The sequence below is a fragment of the Malaclemys terrapin genome, chromosome 9, assembly GCF_027887155.1.
Source record: "Malaclemys terrapin pileata isolate rMalTer1 chromosome 9, rMalTer1.hap1, whole genome shotgun sequence".
Taxonomy (NCBI): domain Eukaryota; kingdom Metazoa; phylum Chordata; order Testudines; family Emydidae; genus Malaclemys; species Malaclemys terrapin.
In genome coordinates this window covers 62585787-62602855 of record NC_071513.1, presented here as the reverse complement: position 1 = coordinate 62602855, position 17069 = coordinate 62585787, and the positions used below count along the sequence as shown (strand labels likewise).

The following is a 17069-nucleotide window of genomic DNA, read 5'->3' as shown; positions in this document are numbered from 1 at the left end:
TATACACACACACACCCAGATGGGTGAGTGTGCATTCACATGCAAGCTTGTGCACATGAGATTCACAGATGGGCCAACAAGGAAAAGCTACCTGAAGAAACTGGGATTGCATTAGGTTCCACTGAAGTCAGTGGCATTTTTATTTCTTGTAGGAGTGAATTCCTTAGTCTAGATCCAGCTCCCACTGAAGTTCTGACTATCTCCAGTGCTCACATGTATTCCTGTATGTCTCAGCTGACCCAACCCAATGGGGTGCTCAATCCAACAAAAATCAGGCAAGGGACCTTGAACGGCACTCAGTTTTCAACGGGGAGTCAGCACAAAGAGTGGAGCACTGTGGTGGTGTATTCACAGCAACCGAGTTGCCGAGTAGATGGATTGCTTCATTTCGTGCTAGTGGGAATTGTTAGAAGGGGTGTGGTTTTATTCCCAGGTATTCTGAATTGCAGTAATTAAGCCTGGCAGTCACAGATAGAAAGATCATCATGGCCATAACTGATAGGATGGGGCAACAGTCTTCTAGCCAGTCACAGGATTAGTGGGCATTTTTTAAAGCCATGGATACTTGCATATTGAATAGCATTGAAAAATCCAAAAGTAACCTGCAGCAACATTATAACCAATGGGCAAATGCCCTCAACAGAGGAGAGTTCCTCAATGTGCTTCCTATCAGTATCACCTCTATCTTGCCTCTCTTGAGCTTTGGCCTGCTTCTCTCCATCCAGCTGCTGTCCTCTGCATGGCACTGGAAGACGGTGCTGTTTACACTGATGGTTTGTTATTGAGTGTTGAAATGTGTAGTGAGAGGAGTAGGTTCAGAGAAGGGCGATGAGAATGGCTTGAGGTCTGGAAATCACATCACAATGAAACCCAAAGGTGCTAAAGAGTAAGTTAAGAGATGCCTTGATCACAGTCTATAATTACCCACAGGGGTAGAAGATGTGATGCTTTTTAATCTAGCAGACAAAGATGTTACAAGAGCCAAAGACTAGAAGTTGAAGTCAACAAGTTTCAAACTAAATAAGATGTGTATTTTTAACAGTGAGGGCAATAAACCACTGGAACAGATTATCATAGGAAGTAGTGGACTCTCGATTACTTCTTAGAGTCTTTAAATCAATGTCCTTCTAAAAGACATTCTAGTTCACCTGAAATTTGATGGGCTATGCACATGAATCACTGGGGAATTCTACAGTCTGTGTTATGCAGGAGATCAGACTATTTGATCAATGATCCCTTTTGGCCTTGAAGTCTATGAAAAGTTTGGACCTACCAATCTTCACAGCATCCCTTTCACATTCTAGTTTTTAAACTGGCACATTTGAATTTACGTAAAAGGCAATTTCAAAACCAATCACATACCCTTTACTATTGGCATTGGAGCTAAATGATGCCAGTCAAGTGACACAACTTTTAAATACACACTTGGTGATGAAGACTTATATGTGGATGGAGATTAAGTAATACCAGATCTCATAAGTCTGCACTTTGTCAATTATTAGACATAATCCATCTCTGTCTCACATTGGGAACCCTACTTTCCTCACACACATTTCCAAATTACATCATGTGATTTAGTCAGTAACAGCTACAAGCACTTTGCTAAAATTCAGGCATTTCTATCATTTGTCTGTATACAACTTCAAGTCTCAGTAAACAAGGCCAGGTTTAAATCTATGCACTGTTCCAAGGTTTGACTTAACCAAGTTAAAACAAGTTTCCAAAGAAACAGTAACCTCATTATTATACAAAGCGTCTTTGTTGCCACAGCCTTGTCACAAACTTTGGTTGCACAGGATTTTCTGTCTTATAGGAACATAAGGCCAACTCAAGAAAATGTTAGGTGATGTCTGAGAGTTCCTAACAGACATTACAGGGAATTTGGTACATGTCCAAAGAGAGGATGACTCTTCTTAGTCAAAGGAACAATTTTAAACTCACTTTTCTATTTAGCCAGAGAGGTACCTAATGGGAGCAATGTGTCATAAAGGCCTGTAAATAAAAGCCTCAATCCCTTGTGTCCACTGCCTGAAACTGAATTCTTTCCTCAGTAAGATTGGGGGTATTTTGTCTATTAAAAAGGAGGTACCGTGAAGATACACAAAAATATGGCTCTGGTTATCTCCTCCACTTCCATAAGGGGAGAAGAGTCAGAGTGGACAGATCTAGCTTGGGAGACACAAAATGGGGGAGCACCATTTCTGTGACACTGTCCCTCCCTCTTGGACCTCCCAAGAAGCCTCTTTGTTGGAGCTCTTCTTGGTTAGTCCACCCCAGATTTTCAGGGCTATGAGGGGCTGATGCCAGCCAATTGCCATTCTCTGCAACATGCTGGCCTCCACAGGCCAAGGATATGTTCCTGCCAACACTTTGGGAGAGCTACATAAATAAAAGGAAATAGGTTATTTAACTTAGGCTCAGCACATGTGTCTCCCGCAAAGCAGCAGCTTCTGATGAGCCAAGTAGCTGTACTGCCAGTGATGGGGAGAACCCAGGAGAATAGCAGAGGGCTGCTCCTCCAAGACTGGAGCTTCCCTTTTCTGTTTATTCCCAAAGTCTGCAGGGTCAGGAGATAAAAACCCACTCCACAGTCCCATAAACCCTCCCACTTCTGAGGGAAAAGGAAGTTCACCTCCCAAGAATTTCATGGGCCTTTCTCCCAAATATTTCCTTGGGAGGATACAAAATGACCCCATGTCTTTAAGAATTCCTTACCTCTGTTATTTAAGACCTTGGAAATACTATAGTTTCTGCAAAACGCTACTGTAATAAGAACTGCGGTAGCACTGTAAGTATGGTGTTTCATTTCTTCCTGGACTAGAACAGATGAATCCCAATCCATTGCAGTAAAAAGAATTTTTACTTTTACTAACCAGTAGCAGTTAAAAGAATTAAGCCCCCACCACATTTAAGGCATGTCTACACATACAGCGCTCAGCGTATCTGATAAAGAGGCTCTATGCCAATGGGAGAGCTCTCCCATGAGCATAATAAACCACCTCTGCGAGCAGCAGAAGTTATGTCGGCGGGACATAGCGCTGTCCACACTGGTGCTTATGTCAGTGTAACTTATGTCACTCAGGAGCTTGGTTTATTCAGACTCCTGAGCGACATAAGTTCTGCAGACATAAGCTGTCTTATGTAGTGTAAACATAGCCTTAGAGGTAGGGTGACCATACATCCCATTTTGGCCAGGACAGTCCTTTTTGTAAGCCCTGTCCCAGCCGTTCTGACTTTTTTGGCAAAACTGGGTGGACCACAAGCTAAATATGAGTCAACAGCGTGATGCTGTTGCAAAAAAAGCAAACATGATTCTGGGATGCATTAACAGGTGTGTTGTGAGCAAGACACAAGAAGTCATTCTTCCGCTCTACTCTGTGCTGGTTAGGCCTCAACTGGAGTATTGTGTCCAGTTCTGGGCACCACATTTCAAGAAAGATGTGCAGAAATTGGAGAGAGTCCAGAGAAGAGCAACAAGAATGACTAAAGGTCTTGAGAATATGGCCTATGAAGGAAGGCTGAAAGAATTGGGTTTGTTTAGTTTGGAAAAGAGAAGACTGAGAGGGGACATGATAGCAGTTTTCAGGTATCTAAAAGGGTGTCATAAGGAGGAGGGAGAAAACTTGTTCACCTTAGCCTCTAAGGATAGAACAAGAAGCAACGGGCTTAAACTACAGCAAGAGAGGTTTAGGTTGGACATTAGGAAAAAGTTTCTAACTGTCAGGGTGGTTAATACTGGAATAGATTGCCTAGGGAGGTTGTGGAATCTCCATCTCTGGAGATATTTAAGAGTAGGTTAGATAAATGTCTATCCAGGATGGTCTAGTCAGTATTTGGTCCTGCCATGAGGGCAGGGGACTAGACTCGATGACCTCTTGAGGTCCCTCCCAGTCCTAGAATCTATGAATTACTGAATATTTCATCACCTTTGAGAGGTTGTGTGTACTCCGTGAAATTCCTGAAGACCAAAACATGACCATTTTGATTGCAAAGTTGTCTGGGAGAGCTCTGTATATATTCAATAAGATGCCAATTAGAGATGCTTCAGATTATGGTAAATTCAAGGAAATGGTTTTAAAACAGTTTCAGATTACACCTGAAACATATAGAGTAAAATTTAGTGGGTTAAGAGGGGTGCTGGGACAAGTAATGTAGTATATGTAAACCATATGAGAGATTTGATGGTAAGTGGGTAAGGGGAAAAGGTATTACAAGCTTTGAAGGAATGTGTGATCTTGTTGCTCAGGAATATTTCCTGAGTATATGTAGTGATGACGTAAAACAGTGTTTATGGGGGAAAAAGTGAAAACTGTTGAAGAACTTGCTATTCTAGCTGATGAATTTGAACAAACCCAAGCATCTATTAGAAATAAATCACATACGGAGGGGTTTAAGTTTGGTGGGAAGCAGGGTCCCCATTTTGCCCCTGGGAAGAAGGACGGTGGATGGGAGTCTGGGCGTTTACCTCCCAAAGTCCATTCCTCTAGTCCTCATCCCAAATCTCCTGTAAAAACAGAAGAGCCCAGCAGGTGCTATCACTGTAATTCCACTGAGCACCGAAGAAATAAATGCCCTGTGCTGGGGGGAAACAGGCAGCAAGCAGCCCATGGAAATGCTGCTACCCAGAGCACAGAGGCACCTCAGGCAATTGCCACTTATCATACAGGGTTTGTAAAAGTAGCCTCTGCACAGCCAGGCAGGAAGCACATAAAGGCTGTCAAAATTAATGGCAAAGAACCCCTTGGGTGGAGGGATACAGGTGCAGAAATTTCTGTAGTCAAGCGAAAACTTGTTCAGGAAAAAGACTTACTGCCAAGGAAGATGGCACAGCTTTTGTTAGTAGAAGGTCACAAAATCCTTGTGCCTTTGGCTAAAGTGCACATGGAAACTGAGGACTTGGAAGCTGAATTGACTGTGGCAGCTGTACCAGTCACTATTATTACTGGGGAACGACCTTTTCAATGTAGCTCAGGCTGTAAAGGGGTCTGCCAGCAGCAAGGAGGAATACCGTACTGAAACCCCAGAGGGAAAGGGTGAAGTCTCAGAAACTGCGGGGGAGACAGGAGAGTGCCTCTTTAATTCCTCTGCAGCAATGGGAAACAGTCTGCTACCAGGGGTGAGTGTGGTTGAGACCAGTTCCTCCTGCCCGATAGCTAAAGGCAGCATTTCCTCCCGGGGGGCAGGGAGCGTATTGCCAGTCAGTGAAAAAACTGTCCAGGTTGCAGGCTGCTCGCAGGTTGCAGTTGAGCAAGAGACAGACCTCACTCTAGGGGGCATAGGAAGATGTGTCCTAGAGGGAAGCCCGGAGGAGGGTAATGGAATCCTCAAGACCACTGAGGTGGCTGAGGGTTCTGTAGTGGCTGCCAGTGAAAGGACTGTTCTGGCTGTTAGCTGTGAGCCCTTCACAGCTGATCAGAGGATACATCCCACTCTAGAAAGCACAGAGGTGTGTGTCTTAGAGGGGGGTCCAGAGGGGGAAGTTGAGAAGAAATTTGGGGAATTATGGGAATATCTCCTCACTGATTACATGGGAGGGTTTGCCCAGGACAGAACAGCTGTTCCAGCATCTGTGCTCCCAGGCACCCGACCTGTGTCTCAGGTTTTAAGAGGGAACTGTGTAACTCACCTCCCAAGGGGAGCAGTCATACAGCTGACCTCTTGGGGACAGACAGAGGGGTGGCAGAGGGTATTCCAATCCAGGTCCCACTTTTGCTATTCCTGATGTACTTGTGAAAACTAACTCTGTCTCTTTAGTAGGATTCTTATCCTGTCTTAAAGACTTGAGTGTCAGTGAAAATGCTAATGACCCACCGGAGAAAGGGGAGGAGGAAGCCATTTCCCAGGTGGGTAAGATTACTCCTGAGAGAATTATGCACCACTGTGCATGCACAGAATTCATGTACCCCGAAGATTTCTTTACTTCCCTGCAGAAAAATGACTTTCTGACAGCAAAGCAAAGAGAAGATGCAAAACCAGTCACACACCACTCCCTTGCTGTGAGGTACATCATTTCAGGCACCCTGAGCAGCTGGTGGAGAGGTAAATCACCGCAGGTCTGGGGACACCCAGCCAGTGGCTTCTACCCTGAGCCGGGATCAGCTGCTAGTCCTGGCTGTGCTGGAGGCAGGAGAGGATGGGACTTCCTCTTCCCCTACAAGGAGTGGCTGGGGCTGCATCAGACCCACCCCCAGAAACCTCCCCCAGCTGCAGGAAGCTCAGCATCCTCCCCTGCTTCCTGCCTCCATCGTGCCTCAGCTGTGGGGGGAGGGGTCACTGTATGGGGAGCTGCTCCCTCATCCACCCAACCCCTGTGCATCCGAACCTCCCATACCTAGACACCCCTGCCAAACCTCGCCCCGTACGTCCAGAACCCCCCAGCCCTCCATACCTGAAGCCCACCCCACTGAATCTCAACCCCCCTGCATCCAGAGCCCCTGCCTCCAGACCCCCACCCCTGCACCAAGATCACCCCACTGAGCTCCCTGCACTCAAACCCCCACCCTGAGGAGTCCCACTGCCCTGAGCCCCCACATCCAGCTCCCCATGCCACTGACACCCAACTAGCTGCACCCAGGCCCCCACCCCACCAAGCCCCACTCCCCCAGCATCTAGCCCCCACCCCTGCTGAAACCCCAAACCAGACCCTCCGCTGAGCCCCAACCACTTTCTCCTGGAAGCCCCTGCAGAGTCCCATTGCCCCTGCACCTGGAACCCCCCCCCAATGAGCCTCTCCGCATCCAGATCCCCCACACACTTAGACATCCACTGAGCTGCCTGCACCCAGATTGTCCCACACAGAATCCTCTCACCCCACACCTGGATCCCCCCACACTTGGATCCTGCCTGGTTGAACCTGCCTGCCCGACACCTGGGGCTCCTGGTGCAGAGGAGCAGGGCCCCAGGGTGTTTCTGGGGCAGGCCCAGCCCTTGTACTGTGTCAGGTGCAAGGGGTGGGGGCCTGCAAGGTGATCTCCCACCTTCGTGTAGCGAGTGGCCTGTGCTCCCTGCTGCCATGCTGGAGCCTCTGCATTTATTTATTGACAAATAAATCTGCAGAATTATGCATAATTTTAAAATATTGTGCGCAGAATTCTTATATTTTTGGCACAGAATGCCCTCAGGAGTATAAGATCCATCAAGCTGCTAAGGAAAAACTGCTAAAAGATCACAGCCCTCTAGAAGAAGGGGATGGGGAAAGTCCCAATGTTTGGAGTGAGAATGAGAAAGAAACCATGTAGGGAAGGAGGGATTTTTTGCATGGGCATAACCCTGGAGATGGAATGCAACTCCACAGGGGCCAGCCCGTAACATGCTAGATCCTCTTACATTCTTACCCCTCCAAAGTCCCATACATAAACTGAGAACCTTTACTAAAGGGGATACTGGACAAAACATTATAGGGGAAGAAAGACTCATAAGATAAGTCTCATAATTAGGGCTACGATTTTGTCATGGAGGTCACGGAATCCGTGACTTCCAGAGACCTCCATAACTTGAGCCCCCAGGGCCTGGGAGCTGTAGGGTCCCCCGCCACTCCTGGCAGCTGGGAACTACGGGGGCTGAACTCCCAGCCGCAGAGAGCAGCAGGGGTGCCCCACAGCTCCCAGCCGGGGCGGGAAGCTGGCGTGGCTCGGACCTCCCAGGCAGCAGTGGGCAGGGGTGCCCTGGATCTCCCAGACAGTGGGGAGACCCCGAGCTCCTGGCTACCACACGCAGCAGGGCCCCCATGACCCCCCCAGCCACCGTGGGAACCCTGGAGCCACCGCCGCCGGCCAGGGTGCCCCGGAGCATGGACCCCCACCATGGGCAGTGGGAGGGACACTGCAGCTTCGACCCAGGCCCCCGCTGGTAGTGTGGGGAGCCTACAGCTCCTCATTTTGTCATACATATTTTTAGTAAAAGTCACGGATAGGTCACGGGCTTTCATGAATTGTTCTTTATTGCCCATGACAGGTCCATGATTTTTACTAAAAATATATGTGACAAAATCTTAGCCTTACTCATCATAAGGTTATGACGAAGAATTTGGTGCTGATGGTAAATCCTTTAAAAATGTGTAACAAATGTATACATTATTTTGGGGGGGGAAATTTAAACATGGTAAAAGTGATATCAAGGCAGTCCAATAACGATACTGCTTCTCAGCTAATACAAAGGGTTCCCATCATATGAAAAAGGTATATAAGGCAGGGGAGTGACATCATCAGGGTTCTTCACTGACGCCCCACCCAAAGAGACTCCTGGAAACAACTGAGGAACAAAGACTGAACTGGGGGGAAGTGCTGGACCCAGGTTAAAGGGATTTTTTTAGCCTTTGAATGAAACACCTGGGGATTCCAAGCAGTAAGTTAGTGCAACCTGCCCCTTAAGAGCCTGCAGCCTGCTTGCATCAACATTTAGAGTGAGAATTTGCTATTCATATCTGATCTATGTAGAATATTAAGATTAATTTGCGTGTTTTGTTTATTTGCTAGGTAATCTGCTTTGATGCATTTGCTATCCCTTATAATCACTTAAAATCTATCTTTTGTAGTTAATAAACTTAAACTTGCAGTGCAAGATGATATAATTTGGGGTTTACACTCCAGAGAGGTGGTGCATGCCTCCTCTGACTAACCTCCTCTTCTACTGTGCTAAGCAAAAGGGAAATGTTTGAGGGGAAACTAGAGAGTATAGCAGGTGTAGAACATAATACTCCCAAATATTTAGTGCAGATCCAGCAAAATGGGAAAGTTGGGTGCAATCTTTTTGTAAACTAGCTTGTGATGTGCGCATTACAGCACAGATAAGAGAGTGAGTAACTCACCTTATTTAACCCTCTTTTAGCCATGAGTGTAACAAATGTGGAAGGACAGAAAAGGAGTATGTGCACTAGAAGTTACATCTATTTTTCAGGTTTCAGAGTAGCAGCCGTGTTAGTCTGTATCCGCAAAAAGAACAGGAGTACTTGTGGCACCTTAGAGACTAACAAATTTATTTGAGCATAAGCTACAGCCCACTTCATCGGATGCATGTAGTGGAAAATACAGTAGGTACTGTATACAGTACTGCATTTTCCACTACATGCATCTGATGAAGTGGGCTGTAGCCCATGAAAGCTTATGCTCACATAAATTTGTTAGTCTTTAAGTTGCCACAAGTACTCCTGTTCTTTTATCTATTTTTCAGCTATCCAAACTCATTTTCTGTAATCTGCATCTTCCACCCTTGAGTAATGCCGGTGAAACTCCACTGCTATTTTTGGACAAGATGACATGGTGCTGAATTATTTAAACAAGCAAAGATTTAAGCTGCTGCTTAAATGTGTCTTAAATTATGAAAATACACAGTTTATGAAAGGATACTTATAAAATGGAGGGCTTGCACCTTATGCTAGAACATCTTATTTCAACAGGCAGGAAGGCTTTTCACAACATTTAACAATAAGACCTTTTGAAATCCTCTTTTTCACCCAGAGCTCAGAAAGAATCTTTCTTCCATTATGTTCAGCAGCTATGGGATTTTTCTGACACTTGTCCCTATCAGATGTTTTGTTTTTAATGATATCAGCGATTATATCAGTTTACAGTAAACAGTTACGTGATATTATCAAAAACACTTCCTCTAATTAAACCACTAATTCCAGTAATTCCTCTTTCATGTTCTCAATCTGTATTCTATTGTGACTTCCCTTAAAATAGGTATGCGAGTAATGTGAACTGGATTTGACCCTCCCCAAAAAAGTGACAAAGAATGGAGAAGATAAAAAATGTTAAATGGGTAAAATGATGTTTTTCCTAACGCTAGTCTGATTTTTAAAATAAAAATAAAAAAAAATTAAACAATGAAGTATCTACAGGCTACTGCAAATGGCTATGCTAGGAATTAAATAATCAAATACATAATTAACTCAAATGAGTGGCTTCATCTGAAAACAAATTACGTTCCTAGGAAGGTGTGGAAGAGAACAAAGAACCAAACACACTTCCAGGAAACTTCTAGGCACCTCATCTGACCTTCTTTCATACTACTATAATTCTGGAGGGTGGAAAAAATCCTAGATTATCTACTCCTTTGCTAAATGCAACAATAAAGAGCCACACAGGTTAATCCCTCCTCTACTGGTTCTGCAGCACCTAACTAAAACCCTATTCCCAGAGTAGTACTGACATCAATGGATGAGACCTGCGTGCAAAGATGTTTTGGCAGGTTGTGGCAATTACCAGTTTGGGCGTGTCAAGGTTTCTTTCCCACTCTGAACTTTAGGGTACAGATGTGGGGGCCTGCATGAAAATTTCTAAGCTTAACTACCAGATTAGATCTGGTCCACTGCCACCACTTCCAATGTGCTAATTTCCTTTCCTGGGTAGCCTTGAGAGACTTTTCACCAATTCCCTGGTGAATACAGATCCAAACCCCTTGGATCTTAAAACAAGGAGAAATTAACCATCCCCCCTCCTTTCTCCCACCAACTCCTCGTGGATCAAGATCCAATCCCCTTGGATCTAAAAACAAGGAAAAATCAATCAGGTTCTTAAAAAGAAGGCTTTTAATTAAAGAAAAAGGTAAAAATCATCTCTGTAAAATCAGGATGGAAAATAACTTTACAGGGTAATCAAACTTAAAGAGCCCAAAGGAACCCCCTCTACCCTTAGGTTCAAAGTTACAGCAAATAGAGGTAAACACCCTAGTAAAAGGTACATTTACAAGTTGAGAAAACAAAGATAAAACTACCATGCCTTGACTGGCTGTACTTACAAGTTTGAAATATGAGAGACTTGTTCAGAAAGATTTGGAGAACATGGATTGATGTCTGGTCCCTTTTAATCCCAAGAGCACACTACCACCAAAACAAAGAGCACAAACAAAAGCCTTCCCCCCACCAAGATTTGGAAGTATCTTGTCCCCTTATTGGTCCTTTGGGTCAGGTGTCAGCCAGGTTACCTGAGCTTCTTAACCCTTTACAGGTAAAAGGATTTTGGAGTCTCTGGCCAGGAGGGATTTTATAGTATTGTACATAGCAGGGCTGTTGCCCTTCCCTTTATAGTTATGACAGGGCTCCATTCAACATATGGCACTGCCAGAGGCCCCCAATCCTCCCCTTCTGTTGCTCTCCCAAAAATAATACAAAAAGAAGAAGAAAAAAGGTAGCGTTAGAGGTTGTGGTAGTGATGCGAAGTGAGGAACATTACAAATGGGCATATACAGATGATAGAGGGGGAGGGAAAAAGAGAGGTAGCAAAGCCACAGGAATACATAAGCATAGCTCCATTTACAAGCTGACATTCTGCCCCTTCATGCTTATGCTTTTACAAAGGGGGGGGGGGATTTAATACAGGTTTGTCTCGTCTTACGCGGGGTTCCGTTCCACGGTTAGTGCATAAAGCGAAAACCGCATATAGCCAAAATTCCATTGAGTTCAATGGCGGGCGGAATCGCCAGCACTACAGGTATAGTATTAAAATAGTTATTTTTTTCTTTTGTTTTGTTTTTGCCAACCGTGTAAGGTTGAAATCGCGCATGTTAAATGAGTGTAAGACGCGACAGACCTGTATATAAAATTAATTGAAAATATTCTTTTCTGAAACTGAGAGAAAACACTTCAAGATCAGACTACCACCTCTGTCTAGTACAGCCACTAAGAACAACAAGTTCTTCTGGTGATTTTTCCCATCAAAACAGCATTGTCACCCTCACATTATAGAGTATAGTTTAACCCAACCGTTCTTTTCATTAATGTTATGGCAGCAATTTAAACCAGGGCCAAAGTCTGTGCTCCTCACTTGAGCAGAAAGCCAATGGGACTTTTGCTTAACCAACGATGGCAGAATTTGGCCCAGAGGTGAATACTATCAAAAATCTACAAGCAGTAGCATATTTAAATCCTCAAATTCAACAAATTTAAAAATGCAGTCCACCTGCTGTCTGGCAACATCAAATGTTCAATCTGTCAGTTTGAAAAGAAAATATCTGGAGTATACTTGTGCAGTGAAGTATTTGTACATAGCACTCTACTAACGTGAAATCCGCAAACAAAATCCAAATCTTTATGTACAAGCTTCGTTGCGGAGACCTGCTAGCAATGCATGCAATATGAAAATTAGAATCTCTATTGGTCTTCTTTAAAGTAACACACACAGCATATTTTTGAAAGGAAATTACTCGAGTACTAACAGCGATACATAAACCATTAAAGTGTTTCTATATATAGAGATATAGACATAGAGAGAGAACGAACATTTATATTTCAAAAGGGGAAAACTACATGGAGCTTATAGAAATGCAGTATTGATTGTTACATTATCTCAGTGGTTGCGCTTTCTACATATTGAACTGATGGTCAACATTTGCCAACTTATTCAGCACATCAAATTTCACGGGAGTTTTTGCAACAGGAACAGGAGTTAGCATACAAGGAAGGACCCAGAGATTAATACCAAACCCCTTTATTTAGGAAGTGTTTTGAGCAAAGTTTAAAGATTCAAAAATCAAACAACATACATATCCAGAAAGATCAGGCTTTCACAGCAAAAATTCATAAAAAACCACTTTCTTTGGATGTGCAAGTTGAAATGTTTATCTCAACTCTTGAAGATTATCTACAGTTAGCCCTTTATTAGTTACCAAGTGGAAACTTGCAACTATACAACAAAGGCTATCTTCTGTTTCTTTTGTTTTCTTTTAATTCTTCATCTTTAAAAAATAAAAGAATTACATTATTTTAAAAAAGCACAGACTTCTGCCACTAAAATCTACACCAAAAATAACTGCTGGTCTTTTGGAGAAGCAACAGGTGATTAATCATTTCTCTTTTAGAGTATGTTGCAGCCAAACTCCTGATAGAAAGGATTTAGTTAATTTATTTATAGGAACATTTTATTTAAAAAAGTATTTGATAACTAGGATTTCTCTCTAGGGAATTGCATGAGCTTTTGGGGGGGGGGGGCAATGCAGTGTCCAGAGTTGAACTTGAAGTGCAATTAAATTTTTGCTTAGAAAAAAAAAATCCCCAGCAATTTCAGTGCCCTCCCTCAACCTCTGCAGAGAGGAAACAGCCCAGGATCAGACTCATGCCATTGTGCCCAGAGAAGTGTCCACTCTCTTCCCAACCCCAATACCCGAGTCCAGGTCGGGTTCCCTCGGCTGTGCCAATCACACGCCTGCCCGGTGCCTTGCAGCAGACCCAGAAGTTGCTGGTGCTACTCACTTGGGGTTGCAGCTGCTGCGCTAAGCACGGCCCGGGCAGCTCAGCCGCTGGTCTCGGGTCCCTTTGTTACCGCCCGGTCACTTCACAGCTATTCACAAGCCACAGTCCTCACTGGTTGCTCGCCAGCGAGGGGCGGGGGGGCGGGGAGAGAAGATAAGATCATCCCCAAGCGACAGCCCGGCCCCGGGGAGAGGAGGATGGGGAGGATGTTATGCAAAACTGGGAGGCCAGGGTGCTGTACAGCGGCCCCGCGAGTCCCGGGGATGGGGGCCCGGCGCTGAGCCTATCTGCTGCGGGGAGAGGTGCCCCACCGCTGCCCCCTCCCCACGAGCCAGGGTGGCCGGACTCCCCGGCCGCTCCCCTCCTTGCAGCCCCCGCAATCCCGGCTCCCCCTCCCCGTGGGGAGGGGCACAACGGTCCCTAGCAGGGGGCTGGCGGCGGCAGAGCCCCCACGTGTTTCCCTCCCCGCCCCCCGGGGGCCTGCCGCAGAAATCAGAGTCCAAACGACCCCGGGGAGCCAGCGCCCAGCCGGCCGCGGAGCCCCGGCCGAGTTCCCCTCACCCTCCTCGGCCAATGCACGCGCGGAGGGATGGGCCGCGGTCCTCTGCAGCCTTTGTCTGAGCCGCAGCACAGAACGCGCCTCGTGAGCCGGGCACGGGCGGAGGAAGGGAGCCCGCCCGCCGGCGCGTGCTGCTCGTTCCGACCCCCCAGCGGGCACCGACCCCCTGCCCCCCTTCACCCACCCACCCACTCACAGGAGCCCAACGCCTCCTGCCCCGCCGGAATTCCACCGCCCAGCTGCAGCCTGAGACCTGCCCTACCTCCTCAGTGCTGTGCGGTGGGGCTCCGTCTCCTCCCCCATCCCTGCCCCTGGGCTCTCCCCGCCACACTGCCCAGCCAGTGCCTATGGGCTGGGAAGACAAGGCCAGCAGCGTGGTGCGGATCCGCTCCCCCGGCATAGCGGAAACAATGGTGAGGGGGGCTGCCAATAACAAGGCGAGGCTTTGTGTGTGTCCGAAAGCCCAGGGTCGTGAAAGACGACGATGGAGACTAAAAGCTGATAATAAGAGCTCAGAGTGTACTGAGGAGCCTTGAATGAAACAGATCTCCCTCAACTTCCCTTTCAGCTCTAACATAAACCTAGGGTGACCAGATGTCCCAGTTTTATAGAGACAGTCCCAATTTTGGGGTCTTTTTCTTATATAGGCTCCTATTACCCCCTACCCTGTCCAGATTTTTCACATTTGCTGTCTGGTCACCCTACATAAACCCCTCCATCCATGCTGTCTCCTCATTCCCCCACACACACACACCTGGACTGGTCGGGTTGGCTGTTCCGGATTCTCCACTGCAGTCTTTTACTCCAGGTGGGTGTCACACTGGCAGCATTTTACTCTGCAGAAGTGTAATGACTACACAAGGTGCAATGGGGAGGGAGTGACATTGGAGGACTGATAATGCTTTTGTTACAAATGTACCTTCCAAGCCTTGCATGAAAGAAGCTATATCATATGCAGAAGTGAAAGTAAGCCGGTACGCCCCTTTACGGCGTACCAGCAAGAACCGGTGCACCATACGGGGGCGGCTGGCTTCCGCAGGCGGCAATTTAAAGGGCCTGGGACTCCCCCCAATCCCTGCCTCTTCTGCCTGAGGCCCCGCCCCTTCTGGGGGCCAGAGCTGGCCCCAACCCAGCCCCTTACCTGTAAGTCACTATTTCTACTTTCACCTCTGATTATATGCAAAGTATTGAAATTAGTACTTTCAGTACAAACAGGGCTGGCTTTAGGCCAATTCCACCAATTCCCCCGAATCGGGCCCCGCACCTAAGAGGGCTCCGCGTCCAGTGGCAGGGCCGCCCAGAGTGGGGGGCAAGTGGCAGAGAATCCCTTCCCTGGCTAGAGGCACCTTTTTAATTTTTACTCACCTGGAGGCGCTCCGGGTCTTTGGCGGCACTTTGGCGGCGGGTCCTTCAGTGCCGCCGAAGACCCGGAGTGAGTGAAGGACCCGCCGCCAAAGACTAGGAGCACGGCCGGGTGAGTACAAGCCCCGCGTGTTTTTTTTTTGTTTGTTTGTTTGTTTGTTTAGTCATCCCTGTCGGGGCCCCGTCGAAACTGTTCGAATCGGGCCCCGCACTTCCTAAAGCCGGCCCTGAGTACAAAGTACTGAAACAAATAGCAGACTTGCACTACTTTTTATGAATCGCCGTTCTCAGTTGGGGGGCAAGATAGTCTCTCAGTGCAATTCCGTGTGTATTTTTTAAAATTCATACTTTTGCCCCCTCTTCATATTGTCCTTCAGACTTTTGTATCAACTATAGATACAGAAAGGGAACAGAAAACCCACTGTTCTGTTCCCTGCTTGGGGAGCAGGGAGTGTACACATGCTATAAACTGGATTATTATTGATAATGAAAGCCCTGGTCTACACTACAGAGTTAGTTCAATATAAGGCGACTTACATTGACCTAACTCTGTAAGTTCTTCACTAAAATAGAGTTCCCGCCAATGTAACTGACCCATTACACCAACTCCATCTCCCTGAAAGGAGTAGCACTTAAGTCAGTGTGTTGCCAACTCTCATGATTTTGTCATGAGTCTCATGATAATAATTATTTTCCATAAAGCCCCAGCTCCTGGAGTCAAGTGGATATGTGATGATTTCAGCCTTCATTCTTAAAGAAAAAGTAAGTTTCCAGCCCTCATGGCTGTGGAGAAAACTTCAAAATGTGACCCAAGTGTACCCTAAAAGCTCAAAAAGCAGATGGCAAATAAATGTATTATTTTTACATCATAATCTCATGATTTTAAAGCCAGTCTCATGATTTTTGGAGAGCCTGACTCATGCTTTCTGAACATTTGGGGTTGCCAATACTGTGTTTGCAGTTCTTGCATTGGTCTGACCTTGCTTTTCACCTGTAGTTTTTGCTGAATCCTCAATCATCCACATTAAAATGAGACTTCATCATCCACAGTAGAGCTATGCTTAACAATAGTTGCATTCATGCCAACAACGCTCAGGAGCCTCTGACAAAAAGATCAACCCCCCCCCCCCCCTACTTCTTTCTGGTATTGCACTAGAAAGTCATATGACCTGCTTCTATTCCACTATTCAAGACCTTCAGTAAGGCCATGTCTACATAGCAAGCTTACAGCAGCTGAGCTACACAGGTACAGGTGTGCCACTGTAAGATCGCTCATGTAGCCGTCTATGCTGATGGGAGACAGCTTTCCCGTCAACACAACAAAACCACCTAAACGATTGGTGGTAGCTATATCAGCGGGAGAGCCTCTCCCTCCAGCAGAGCCCTTATGCACACGAGCACTTATGCTGGCAAAATTTATGTTGCTCAGGGGTCTATTTTTTCACACCCCTGAGCAACAAAAGTTTTGCCAACATAAGGGGTAGTGTAGACATGGGCTGCCATTGTCCCTGCCAGCAAAAATGGTTAGTACAGGGGTGGGCAAACTTTTTGGCCTGAGGGCCACATCTGGGTATGGAAATTGTATGGCGGGCCATGAATGCACACAGAATTGCGGGTTGGGGTGCGGGAGAGGGTGAGGGCTCTGGGGTGGGGCTGGGAATGAGGGGCTGGGGATGCAGGAGGGTGCTCTGGGCTGGGACCAAGGGGTTCAGAGGGCAGGAGAGGGATCAGGGCTGGGGCAGGGTTGCACAGGGGATCAGGGGTCCCCCCTCCGGCTCCTACACGGAGGTACGGCCAGGTGGCTCTGTGCGCTGCCCCATCCGCAGGCACCGCCCCTTTAGCTCCCATTGGCTGTGGTTCCTGGCCAATGGAAGCTGTGGGGGTGGCACTTGGGGCAGGGGCAGCGTGTGGAACCCCCTGGCTGCCCCTACACATAGGAGCTGGAGGGGGGATATGCCGCTG

The 17069-nt window shown here is 46.7% G+C and overlaps 1 protein-coding gene across 7 annotated transcripts in view; it reads right to left on the bottom strand.

The window, feature by feature from the left end:
- ST6GAL1 (ST6 beta-galactoside alpha-2,6-sialyltransferase 1) overlaps positions 1–14069 on the bottom strand; it is a 113076-nt gene extending 99007 nt beyond the window's left edge. For 4 of the 7 annotated variants that reach the window (XM_054040531.1, XM_054040535.1, XM_054040530.1 and 1 more), the window contains exon 1: positions 13187–13735. The gene's annotated coding sequence lies outside the window, so the exon portion shown is untranslated. Of the gene's footprint in view, positions 1–10737; positions 10788–13186; positions 13736–14007 lie in introns of those variants that run through there. The other 3 variants (XM_054040532.1, XM_054040536.1, XM_054040533.1) reach the window with 3 other exon arrangements.
- Between the last annotated feature and the right edge of the window lie 3000 nt (positions 14070–17069).